General features: G+C 34.3%; 1 pseudogene; it reads left to right on the plus strand.

Annotated features, from left to right (window-relative positions):
* The first annotated feature begins 384 nt into the window (after positions 1 to 384).
* On the plus strand, positions 385 to 3,035 carry LOC143597827 (immune-associated nucleotide-binding protein 9-like; annotated as a pseudogene).
* The last annotated feature ends 8,653 nt before the right edge of the window (positions 3,036 to 11,688 follow it).

Genomic DNA, 11,688 nt, shown 5'->3' on the forward strand with positions numbered 1-11,688 from the left:
AAGACATGGTAGATTTATAGGTTGCCGATTTTATATACCCCATTAAAAAACTAAAAATATTAAACTTAATTTTTGGTTAGTGAAGAGTCATTTATCTGTTTTATTCGCGACTGTTTGCCTTCACTCATTATAAATTAAATTCGCATCCACAGGCTTCAATTCAACCATGCTCTTTGTGCTCTCATTTCTCAAGCTTCGTCCTCATCTTTTCAACAGCGAACTCTGTAAGTTTCTTCATCTGAGTGTTAACTTGGTGCTTATCATCAGTCCATATATATGTAGTTACATATATACATCAGTACATTCTATGTTATACATCATCGTTTTAGTCGATCTAATTAATAAAATGTTTCTGCCAGTTGACTATTAAGTACTGTCTGCATCATGGGTGGAGGATTAATTGAGGATGTTCAGTAGTTTGCTTCTGCTATAACACTTGTTTTAGTTGGAAAGACGGGGAATGGGAAAAGTGCAACGGGAAATAGCATCCTAGGGTCCAAGGGTTTCGTATCGAGTCGAAGCTCATCAGGTGTTACAATGAAATCTGAGTCGAAGACTTCAAAACTTGCAGATGGTCGTTTGGTTAACGTTATTGATACTCCGGGTACTCATGTTAAGCAAGTTTCTTTAATGTGAAAGCGTTTAACATTCGCAGCAACATGTTAGGGTGTTTTCTTTTTTTATTATTATTTTGTATAATTATGTTTTCAATTTAACTAAAGTGCTTAGCATTGGCAGGATTGTTTGATTCATCTGTTGTTCCTGTGTTTATTCGGAATGAAATTGTGAGTTGCATCCATATGGCCAGGGAAGGTATTCATGCTGTTCTAGTAGTTTTCTCTGTATGCAGTCGGTTTTCGGAGGAGGAACGTGCCGTAATATCTGGGTTGGTGATACGATCGTATTAAATTATTATTATTAAAGTTTATCTTTTATTTAGTTTTCATTGTAGTCAAATTATGTTTCCTTATTGTTTATCTTTTTTTATTTTTATGTCTTTTGTTTTCTTATATATTGTAATCTCTTTTAAGAAAAAGAAGAAGAAAGAATTATTATTTGGGTCTATTTTCTCTTCTTCTCTTGTGTTCTTGGGAGATTGACGGTTGTCTCGAATAAACCGTAACAATTGGTGCTTTCATTGAGCCTTAGCCTAAATGGCTTTGGAAGAACTCTTGTGGGAGCATCCACAACTACCTCGTTTTACCGGATCTAATCCCGCCCTATGGATCTCTCAAGCAGGACACTATTTTCTTTTTTACGCAATCTATGGCGACGAGCAGTTTCTCTATGTCATTGAATCCTTCGATGATGAACCATTCTGGTGCTTCAATGGTTGGCTTCGGAGTTTAGACTTTCTCACATGGGATGATTTTACTACAACAATGCTTACTCAATTTCACTCTAGTTCCGTCAGTGCAATTGCCACGTCTGATCATGAAACTATTATTAAGGAGGAAGTTACTCAAGGATTGGAGGATATGACCTTAGGTGGGCATAAAGATGCCAATCAAATTTACAACAATACAATTAGCTTGTTGGCGCTGACACCGTTAAAAGGTACAACAAGGCGACCCGTGTTGCACCCCTTGTGGTGGTCCGTTGACATTGGCCCGAATAACACCGGAAGACTCGAATGGCGGCCACTGTGGTGCTACGTTGAGACCGCCCCACTTGTCGGTGTACGACTCGAGTGGCGACCACCATGGCAACGACATTCCGTCCTTGAGGACAAGGACATTTTCAAGGGGTCGGGAATTGATACGATCGTATATTATTATTATTATTATTAAAGTTTATCTTTTATTTAGTTTCCATTGCAGTCAAATTATGTTTCCTTATTGTTTATCTTTTTATATTTTTATGTCTTTTGTTTTCCTATATATTGTAATTTCTTTTAAGAAAAAGAAAGAATTATTATTTGGGTCTATTTTCTCTTCTTCTCTTGTGTTTTTGGGAGATTGAGGGTTGTCTCGAATAAACCGTAACAGTTGGTTGGTTTGTTTTGGAGCAAGATTTATGAATATATGATCATTGTTTTCACTGGCGGGGATGAACTTAAAGAAGATGAAAAAAGTTTGGAAGATTTCTTATCTGGCTTTTCAGGACCGTTGAAGGTAGAGTTGGTCATCTAGCTAACACATATCCATCTTCGCCTATTTTTTTTATTTATTTATTAGCACCTTTTGTAAGTTTGTATAATTTTTGTTTCAGGAAATCCTTGGACTCTGGCAATTGTTGCGTTCTTTTTGATAACAGGAGTAAAGATGAAACAAAAAAGTTCAGCCAGGTGCAGCAACTTCTATCATATGTAAACACGGTGTTAGGAAACAATGACGGCCAGCCTTATACAACTGAAATCTTTGCTATGTTTAAGGTTAACTAACTCTTGTTCATTACCATTTTAAAAACTTTTTCTTTATTAATGGCAAGATCTTTTAATTATCACTCTTATATATATTTATATTGCAGAAGGAGTTCCCGGAAAGTGAGTCGTTAATGTTGGCGGACAAGCTGCTCTTGAAACCAATAGTAGAACTGGTATGTTAATCTTAGTGAAACATTAAAATACTAATGCTAGTAAATCACACATTTCTTTTAATGGTGGTGCATGAGTTAATAACTAATGTTAGATAATGTTTGCTAAATTTCTGGTTGTTTTTTGGTTATTGATTTATGTTAAGAGATAATTAAGTTTTTTTTTACCAATGGTTCTTGAATTGTTTTAGAATATTTCTTAGTTCTTTATACATGCAATTTTTAACTAATATCCTTGTTATGTATGAAGTAAATAATATCTATTATCAGATCAAGATTTTGGCACATGAGTTGGTTTTGTATTACAGCTTGAATCAAAGTTCATGGAAATAGAGCTAAAGCTTAAAAAACAATTGGAAGAAGAGCAAGCTGCTCGAGTGAAAGCCGAATTGAAAGCTAGTGAGGAGAAAAAGAAATCCGACGGGGATATTAAAGGATTAAAAGATGATTTAGCGAGGGCACATGAAGATTTGCAACACTGGCGTTGTGTTATCATGTGATTCACATTAAGAATGCTTTGGACTTGATTTATCTGAAAACGACTAATCTATGTCGTATGCTGTTTTTGCCTTTTGGAGCTCTAGATCTTACAAGATCAAGACATTTGTTACATGTAATGTAGCGTTCAGCAAAACAAGCAAAGCAAATAAATTCTGTGTTATTTGACTTGGATTCTTCAAATATATAAAACTGTTAGAAATATGTCCAACATTAATGTTATTAATAAATTGTTTTTTTTTTTAATTCGTAAAGTAGCCGTTAGTATCTATACCATTTTAAAAATGCATCAAACCGAGCTTAGTGCAAACATTATGGCAACGTTAGGGTTTATAACGCCGAAGCACAACGCCCCTCACGTTTTCGGGGGGTTTTTTCTAAAGGCGTTTTGTGTATAACGTTGTGGCACAATTTTCCAAAAAAAAACTAGCCGTTAACCAAACTGCCGTTTGAATTAAAAAAAAAACTTTTTTAAACACAAATATACTATAAAAACAAACCCAAACCTCAATTTTTATACATTTTCACTAAATCTCTATAAAACACTCACATATATATTCAAGAACACACCAACCAAAATGTTTTCGTTTAACAACCAAAATGTTCTCGGTTTCGGTCAATTCGCCCGACAAGCTAGGCAACGCAAACAATCCCGACCCAAATAATCCACAACCGAACCCATCTACCGTTACGTTGCGGACAGTCCCTGTCCCACAATCCCCATATCCGTTCGAAGCGCATATGGCCGCGGACATGCAATATCTAAGTTCCGAATCCCCTAACCTAAATACGGTGCCCGGTTTCCAAAACCTAACCACAAACATGATGGCCGGTTCAAGTAAATTTGGACGCCGTTGAAGTACTAAAAAGGAATGAATTGGACCACGACATCGAGGTTTTAACAAATGAGTTATCCGAAGACGACCCGAGAGTCCAATCTCTAAAAGCAATTCGGCAAGCGAAAATTCTTGAAAAATACATTTAGTCATATTATTATTGTTGTATTTTTTTTTAATTTAATGTATTATTTGTGAGTTTAATGTATTTTTTATGTGAAAAATAGAATTTTTTTAATGTAGTTTTTATTTGTTAGTTTAATGTATTTTTTAATTATAATGTAGTTTTTAAATTTTATATTTAATTATAATGAATTATTATTTTAAAAAAATCAAAAAAGTGTAAATGTTACTGGGCGTCACGTAGCGCTTAAAGCCCAGAGGAGGAAAGTTATGACTACACCATCTTTTTGCAAAAATAAATAAATAAATAAATAACTCTGACTGGGCGCCACATGACGCATAACACCTAGTGTTGGAAAGTTATGACTACACATGGTCTCATACAGAAGTATCATAAAATTTAAGGAGTTTTACGCACAATTATCTACATATCAGCTGTATTTTTGTCACTTCATTTTTAACCAACTATTGGGTATTCAAAGAATACTTTTACGTTGAAAAAGTTGACAGAAACGTTTATTCTTGTGGTTCTAAACAAGGCACTGATGCTGACGTCAATAGTGTCACACCGAGACACTCGCTTCACATCAAGGTTTTGGAGAAGATTCTATGAGACAATGGGTACAGGGTTAAACATCAGCATGACGTATGTTACACCTCACTTTTGGGTCTAGAAGTATGACCAACAATTGTTATAAGTTTTGTATATATATCAAAGTTGTGGGTTTACTTTTAGAGGAAGACTTTGTTTATAATAAAATATTTAATTATTTCGTAAATTTTTTGGATAATAATTACCCGAATGTTTGTTTTACAAATTCATGTTTGATCTGTTTACAATATTAAAACTGAGCCATCTTCATATAGCGAACGTCTAACTCTATGAATAACTCTAATTCCTTGCTACCTGTGCTAATCTGTTTCCCTGGAATGTGGGGGAAAATACGTCAGCGATATACTGGTGAATCGTTGACTCTAGAAACATTTAATAAGTCCTTACTATCATAATATAAATATAGTTTTCTTTCCCAGCTCAGCGGAAATATCTTCTATTTCCGGTATTTGTATCACTGTCCTACACACACGAAAGTTCTCCGAGCCACGTAGTCCCTGCTGGGGAACTGATTTTGACTATTAGAACCACTAAGAATTTATACATCTTATCAGCACTAAAATATCTCCAAATAAGCTTAATATTGGCAAATATATTAGAATAAATAACCACTAATGTTTATAATTTCTATCTATAGGTAAATATAACCCGAAGAATAAAATGAGCTGATATACGAAGAAAAACATAGATAAACGGTGAAAACAGACTCAACACACCCCATGGCTAGAGCATACGAAGTAAGGACAAAAAACAGGAAGCCAAAACATGGTCATGTTAACCTAGACACACCCATGTTATCAAGAACAAGAGGTTAATACAAAATATAAGATTCTGAAGCAAAACATAGCCATGCCTTCAGTACAAGAGCAAAATAAATTACTGGATGAAATTTGGGTTGTTGTGGACTCAATAAGACAGTGTCTTGCTTAACACGGTTGTGTTAATCGATGCTGTACAAGATGATGATGAACCATTTAATACAAAAGAACAAAAAAGTCACCTCGACCGTGTTATACTCAACACGACTGTGTTATGGGCACCGGGACAACCTATAAATTGAATGCTCATATTCTTCATTCAATACACCTTCCAACCTTATTTACTCCACTTCAACCACATCTTTTCACCACCATTAATAAGGAATTAATCCCATCCATCCAACCCTTGAAGATTAAGGATATTAAGTGTAACACCCCGCAACCGCAGCGGAAACGTAAACGGGATGCGACAGACACCTCTGATATCAACCACATTGTTTATAAAGAAAACTGAATGCATTAATATAATTCAAAATTACATTATCTCGTATTTCATTACCATCTAGGTGATACACACATCATACCATACGATACATAATTCTATCTGTCATAATGTATCCTAACATCCCGCACGCAAATCTTACACACATCAAACACTTAGCACGTAAGCAATCAGTTCATCTTAATTGTACCTGAAAAGCATGTGAGAAAACGGGTCAACTACGAATAGTTGGTGAGTTTCACTAAGTTAAGTAAACGATGACAAATCATTATAATAATCATATATTAGCGATGTAATTATGCTGAGCCCCCAAATGCAACCTCTGTTAACCCAGAGACACATCCCATAACCCCTGGGGACACTGTTAACCCAGAAACACATTTAATAACCTCTGGGGACACTGTTAACCTATAAACACATTTAATATCCTCTGGGGACACTGTTAACCCAGAAACACATTTAATACCCTCTGGGGACACTGTTAACCCAGAAACACATTTAATAACCTCTGGGGACACTGTTAACCCAGAAACACATTTAATATCCTCTGGGGACACTGTTAACCCAGAAACCCATTTAATATCCTCTGGGGACACTGTTAACCCAGAAACACTGTTGCGGGACCTTACAATATTAACAACTCAGACAATTACCATCTTAGTACATTTCCGTACGATTCCCGTACAAAAAAAAATATATATATAAATTCACGCAAATCCATGCGTTCAGTAAAATCCACGCAAATCCATGCGTTCAGTATGTACTTAAACATTTTGATAGAAACATGCTTCCCACCCCGGGAAAATATTTAAAACAGTTCAGTAAAAAGGGGCTCGTGAAACTCACCTTAGCACATGCAAGCAGGTAACAACAATCAATATCAGTTAACCCGTCCAATCTGTAATATGATCCCTACGATCATTACTATACAATTATTGTTTACATAATCTTTAACCTTATTAATTGGTACATCTGGGGACACTTTTAACCCAGTACTGTACCTGTTCCGGGGGCAATGTTAACCCAAAAACACTTCTCCGGACTCAGATTGTGATGTCGTTTAGAGTTCCATGGTCACCATTACTATTAGTCGTTTTTTCTCGTTTTGCGTGCCTAGCACGGTTATTCGTTTTTATGTTTCAAAAATGAGTTTGGTCACACACGACCCGAAAATAGTCGTTGACTGATAGTTTAAGTAAAGTTGTGAAATTTGAGCTCGATTTAGACGCCCCGTTTGGCCGCGGGACCCGTTTCCGTCTTTAGCGTACCAGAAACTGTTAAAATATGTTAAAATTACTCAAATCATCCGAATTATTTTCGGATGATTTATTTTTACTTGTTTAATTCATTTATATGAAAATAGTTCATTTTTAGGGTTTTTATACACCAGTCAGCTCGCTTAAGCGAACTTCACCGGTTTACACGTTTTAACTTTAAAAGTTTGATAATTAGCACAAATAATTATCCGTTCACTCTCGGATCTTGAAATTTTGCACAAATCACTTTTAACAGTGGGGAATTTTTTAAAAATATTTCCAGAATAAATTTCTATATTTAAAATTTATTTATCTATTTTTAAACACCATTTAAACACTAAATATGTCGTAAATACCAAACGATCTTAGAAAAATCCCAAATTTTTCCTGGATGTCCCCTGCCATCCACATAGTCCCCTGTAATTTTTCAAGAACCGAAATCTACCTTTACATGCCCTTTTTACTAAAACCGAGCTAGAAATTCCTAGAACTCGTTTAACCAAAAAGCCTACTTAGACTCCTCCAACGGACCTCAAATATTTTGTGTGACTTATAAATGATATGAAAAGCTTATATGAAATTTTCCAGAATTTTTCATGATATTTAACTATTTTTCACCATTTTTGGCCAAAACCGAGCATTAAATTCACCAAATATTCATCCTTTATCCAAAAATTACCAAAATTTCACAGAACTCATATTTTCATGTGTTTAACACCTCTGTAAAATTTCATGACCTAACTCTAAAGCATCAATAATCTGTCCAAATTTCCCAAAACCGAACATAACCGAATATACCTTTCGTTTTCCGCCACTACGAGCTACAAACTCGTCTTTCCGCCTTATCTACCACTAAATACAGAGCCTACAATCAACATACCACAATACCAAGCAAGTTACATTCACGATCAAGCCTCTTACACTATAGTTTCGGTTATGATATAAAAACAATGGTTTTAACCGTAAAAATTCGTTCTTGGCTCGTTTAACTCCTTTCTTGGACCAAGATCCCTTGTATAACTTGTATACATCACTTGATCATGCAAGAATCGGTTTTCATCTTTGAAACCTCATTTTCTTGCAAATAAACTCAAGAAACGAAGATGGAAACGTACATAACTCGACTTTTTATCTCGGTTCTCTTGCTAAAATCTCGGTTTTTGAATCATCTTGTGGAGAGGAAGGATGGATAATATGGAATACTTGTGAAAAAAAAATGAAAGAATGGAATGGGGATAGGGATTCCGATCGGAATTGTTAATGGGGTGGGGTGGGACCCACCCCTTCAATTCTAGCCACATGCTTGGATTCTCGTAATCGGATAATGTTTTGGATAATCTGGTTCAGTTCGTTTTTCGGTTAAACGTTTAATTTGGCTTAAAACGAGGCTAAAACGGTCGTTTTTCGGCTAAAAATGAAATTTATATAAAACCGATTTAAAAACTTAAACCATGACATTTATTAACTTAAAACATCATAGTATTAATAATTGTGCATCTTTATCGGCTTGATCGATCATCTCTTGCTTGGTTTGGTATTAAAGGTTTCGTTTAACGTACTGACGCACTATTAAATCGAAATCCTTTTTTTTTCTGTGCTTTAATCCACTTATCCCGAAGCTTTAATACTTCGTAACATCACAAAGTATCATATATCTCGTCTATAATTGAACCCTCGATCCATTCGGGTTTCAATAACTATCGATCGATTGATCGCATATTCAATACGGTGAATTATATATTCACGTACAATCAGTACCATGAACCATGTATTCTCGTATGATTACTATGGTAATTCATGTACCCGACATTAAATATGACGTAACTACAGTCTACCGGTTAGAGTATACCTGGTTTCGTCGGAATCGTTACATTAAGCTCTTGGAAGAAGTCATTAGCATCAAAGATTAGTCATCCAAATTGGTTAGATTATTTCAATTTAATCATTTTTGAATCTATTACTTTGATGATTAATATTATGTTTATTATTGGCTAAACTTTCATAGTATCATCTTGGTTATTCACGAATCTTAACTAAAGTTTAATAATGATAGTTAACATGTGATCGGTTTATAAAAAGTAATGGTTATGTTGCAATTATCACTTGATGAGAACCGTTAAAATACTCTTAAAAGATACCCAAAGTGCCAAGCTTAACGATAAGCTGAGAAATTGCTAGTCTTGCGAAGCCTTGGTGAACCTTAAAATAGACACCAAGTACCGAGCTTGACGATAAGCCGGAGAATTGGCACTCTTGTAAGGGCTTGGTTATTAAATTAAGAATATTTAAATGAGCCACCAAGTTCCAAGCTTGATGTTAAGTCGAGGAATCACCATTCTTAAAAGGGCTTGGTTGTGGATAAAACGTGAATCCTAATATTGACATGGACCAAGTGAATATTAGTAGTGATTAATCATTTTAAATGGGACTTATCAACAATGTTTTTGGAAACAGATTGTTGATATTTACCCACTTAATCCGGTTTATTGCTCGTTGAGTGAGTGTGTAACATAACCTATTTTAAAAACTCTTGGGTGGTTATTACATGAGTTCTATAATTGTCCAAAATTTATGTGTTGTAAGATTTGGTAATTCAAGTTTAATCCTTTACAACTTAACTAATATTAATTGATATTTTAAGTATAATACAAAATTTATTTTTACTAAAGTATCAATGACAATTCACTTAGTAATTTAAGGGATTGTCTCATCTTATTAATATTTATCATAAACCATTTGCTTACATAAAATGATATTTTAGTGGAGGTCATGAAGTTATGCATATGTCGGTCCCGTATTACTCACTAGATAACTCTCTGTCATAACCCATACAATAGTGTTGACAAGAAGGTTAACGACTTGCTATTTTTGGTAAGAACAATAGAGTATTAATCGCAGAAACACTAACACCCTAAATATTGCTTAATAGACACAAAAGTAACAAACACAAACTGTAACTCAACAGATTTCCATTAGTATTAAGTCAGATACAACAAAAATCAATTAGGGTTTCAGAATGGAATGTTTGGATTGTATGGCCGCTTTCTGTGCAGGAGGGAGTCAGCATCAAAATCAAAGTCAGGTGTAAGGTCTAGGTGTGTCATAGGTGTGCCCTAAAATATTCCTTTTATAGGCCTTCCCTGACACCTGACATTCCACTTTTGGAAACCCTAATCATTCGTACTTAATTAAAGCTATTACAGTAAATGCTAAGTGTAAAACAGGTATTCGGGCAAGATTTGCAGCATGTATCTTTATCCAGCAGACCTGGCAAACAGTTCTCTGGGCAGACTTTACTTAGAAAAGTAATAGCTTAGCAAACAATGCTAAGTGTAGAAAGGTCTAGGTGTGTCATAGGCGTGCCCTAAAATATTTCTTTTATAGGCCTTCCCTAACACCTGACATTCCACTTTTGAAAACCCTAATCATTCGTACTTAATTAAAGCAATTACAGTAAATGCTAAGTGTAAAACAATTGTATGGGCAAAACAGTTCTCTGCAAACAATTCTGTTTTGCAGAATTGAATTCTGTCCCATGGACATTACGAAGTAAACCTAAGCTAGAAAAGTAATCTTATCTTCTTGAGCTGGAGGCTTCTTGTGTTCTAGCCAACTTCACAGATGCGGCATTTTCCTTAAAGATGTGTAACATTCGTCAATTTTCGGACCCGAAAACCCGACTCGTTTAAAATTTTCGATGTGATTCAGTTAATTATACATATACCCATATGTTACATATTTCATACGTAATAGTTTTTCTTTCTTAAAGTTATTTAATAATATTAATCATTACTAATATATATACATAAATAAAAGTTATAACACTCATGATTTTTTTCTTTATTCATATATCACATAAATAACATTGTTGATGCATAACCAAAGTACATCATTTTAATCTAGTTATGTCACATTTATTTTTAGCTAAAGTTATTTATTTTTAAAAGATGAAAAATATCTTCATACACCATTCAAATTTTGGTCAAACCTCCTCCCCCAAATCACTCTCCTAATCAATTTTATCATTAAAACTTTCTAAAGAATAACCTCCTTATTTTAGTATAAATAATAACTCACTCTCACCCCTTTCATTCTTGCACCACTCTTGACAAGTTCAAGAGATTATTTTTTCTTACATTTCAAAGGTAGGGTTTTAATTATTCAAGTCTTCTTCATCTTATTTCAATTTATTGTAAATTCTTGTTCATACTAGTTAATCAAATGGTCATATGACCATAACACAATAATGTCTAGGAATCCACATAATCCATACACCATGGTGTATAGGGTGGATGAGACAAAGAACACAAGGAGATGATCGATTACACGAATGTCACACTTGGAACGTTCTTACATATTTAATTATCTGTTTTGAATCTTTATATTTTATTCAAAGTACCCAAGGATTTTTGATGATATATGCTCATAAATGTTATATAATCATATCCAAAAAAGTCCATAATTTTATTTCATCAAAATCCTTTTCAAAATCGTTAAATGATTGTTTTTAGCAATATTTCAGTTTTGACATTATATATATCTGTAAAAGAAAGATGCATATCTTGTT

Source organism: Bidens hawaiensis, unplaced genomic scaffold, assembly GCF_021521415.1.
Source record: "Bidens hawaiensis isolate Kalapana, Puna unplaced genomic scaffold, B.hawaiensis_p1.1 tig00001832_1, whole genome shotgun sequence".
Classification (NCBI taxonomy): Eukaryota; Viridiplantae; Streptophyta; class Magnoliopsida; order Asterales; family Asteraceae; genus Bidens; species Bidens hawaiensis.